This window comes from Arachis stenosperma, chromosome 7, assembly GCF_014773155.1.
Source record: "Arachis stenosperma cultivar V10309 chromosome 7, arast.V10309.gnm1.PFL2, whole genome shotgun sequence".
Taxonomy (NCBI): domain Eukaryota; kingdom Viridiplantae; phylum Streptophyta; class Magnoliopsida; order Fabales; family Fabaceae; genus Arachis; species Arachis stenosperma.
The window spans coordinates 53,003,847-53,005,979 of record NC_080383.1 but is presented as its reverse complement, the minus strand read 5'-3'; the positions used below and the strand labels follow the sequence as shown (position 1 = coordinate 53,005,979).

Below are 2,133 nucleotides of genomic sequence, written 5' to 3'. Positions count from 1 at the left end.
TTAAACACCAAGGATTCTTCATTCACTTGAATGATCAACTCTCTCTATCAACATCAATCACAGCCTTTGCTGTGGCTAGGAAGGGTCTGCCAAGGATGATGGATTCATCCATGCACTTCCCAGTCTCTAGGACTATGAAATCAGTAGGGATGTAATGGTCTTCAATCTTCACCAAAACATTCTCTACAATCCATGAGCTTGTTTTCTTGAATTGTCTGCCATCTCTAATGAGATTTTTGCAGCTTGCACCTCAAGATCCCTAATTTCTCCATTACAGAGAGGGGCATGAGGTTTACACTTGACCCTAAGTCACACAAGGCCTTCTTGAAGGTCATGGTGCCTATGGTACAAGGTATAGAAAACTTCCCAGGATCCTGCCTCTTTTGAGGCAGTTTTCCTGCCTAGACAAGTCATCCAGTTCTTTGGTGAGCAAGGAGGTTCATCTTCCCAAGTCTCATTTCCAATAACTTATCATTCAGTTTCATGATTGCTCCAAGGTATTTAGCAACTTGCTCTTCAGTGACATACTCATCCTCTTCAGAGGAAGAATACTCATCAGAGCTCATGAATGGCAGAAGTAAGTCCAATGGAATCTCTATGGTCTCATTTTGAGCCTCAGATTCCCATTGTTCCTCATTGAGGAACTCAGAGGAGATTGGTACTTTTGGATTTTCTTCTGTATTACTTGGGAGAGTGCTAGGAGGGAGTTCAGTAACTTTCTGCTCAGCTGACCCACTTGTCCTTCCAAATTTCTGATGGAGGACCTTGTTTCATTCATGAAACTTTGAGTGGTCTTTATTAGATCAGAGACCATTGTTGCTAAGTCAGAAGTATTCCTTATTAGGTCTTATTGAGATTCCTTGTTGAGGTCTCTCTTGATTCTTCCATGAGAAATTGGGGTGATTTCTCCATGAAGAATTGTAGGTGTTTCCATAGGGTTCTCCTAGGTAATTCACCTCTTCCATTGAAGGGTTCTCAGGATCATAGGCTTCTTCCTCAGATGAAGCTTCCTTAGTACTGCTTGGTGCATTTTGCATTCCAGACAGACTTTGAGAAATCAAATTGACTTGTTGAGTCAATATCTTATTCTGAGCCAATATGGCATTCAGAGTGTCAATCTCAAGAACTCCTTTCTTCTGACTAGTCCCATTGTTCACAGGATTTCTTTCAGAAGTGTACATGAATTGGTTATTTGCAACCATTTCAATCAATTCTTGAGCTTCTGCAGGCGTCTTCTTTAGATGAAGAGATCCTCCAGCAGAGCTATCCAAAGACATCTTAGATAGTTCAGAGAGACCATCATAGAAAATACCTATGATGCTCCATTCAGAAAGCATGTCTGAAGGACATCTTCTGATTAATTGTTTGTATCTTTCCCAAGCTTCATAGAGGGATTCTCCATCCTTCTGTCTGAAGGTTTGGACTTCCACTCTAAGCTTACTCCATCTTTGTGGTGGAAAGAACTTTGCCAAGAAGGCATTGACTAGCTTTTCCCAAGAGTCCAGGCTTTCTTTAGGTTGAGAATCTAACCATATTCTAGCTCTGTCTCTTACAGCAAAAGGGAATAGCATCAGTCTGTAGACCTCAGGGTCTACCCCATTAGTCTTGACTGTGTCACAGATTTGCAAGAATTCAGCTAAGAACTGATGAGGATCTTCCATTGGAAGTCCATGGAACTTGCAATTCTGTTGCATTAGAGAAACTAATTGAGGTTTAAGCTCAAAGTTGTTTGCTCCAATGGCAGGGATAGAGATGCTTCTCCCATAAAAATCAGGGGTAGGTGCAGTAAAGTCACCCAGCACCTTCCTTGCATTGTTAGTATTGTTGTTATTTTCGGCTGCCATGAGTTCTTCTTCCTTGAAAAATTCGGTCAGGTCCTCTAAAGAGAGTTGTGCTTTGGCTTCTCTTAGCTTTCTCTTCAGGGTCCTCTCAGGTTCAGGGTCAGCTTCAACAAGAATGCCTTTGTCTTTGTTCCTGCTCATATGAGAGAGAAGAGAACAAGAAAATATGGAATCCTCTATGTCACAGTATAGAGATTCCTTGAGGTGTCAGAGGAAAAGAAAAGTAGAAGACAGAAGTAGAAAATTCGAACTTATCAAAGAAGATGGAGTTCGAATTTTGCATTAAGAGATA

At 41.2% G+C, this 2,133-nt stretch overlaps 1 non-coding gene across 1 annotated transcript; it reads left to right on the top strand.

The window, feature by feature from the left end:
• Positions 1-1,331: 1,331 nt before the first annotated feature.
• Positions 1,332-1,439, top strand: LOC130942477 (small nucleolar RNA R71). Its single transcript, XR_009071047.1, has one exon. It is a non-coding gene; the product is annotated as a small nucleolar RNA R71 (small nucleolar RNA).
• The last annotated feature ends 694 nt before the right edge of the window (positions 1,440-2,133 follow it).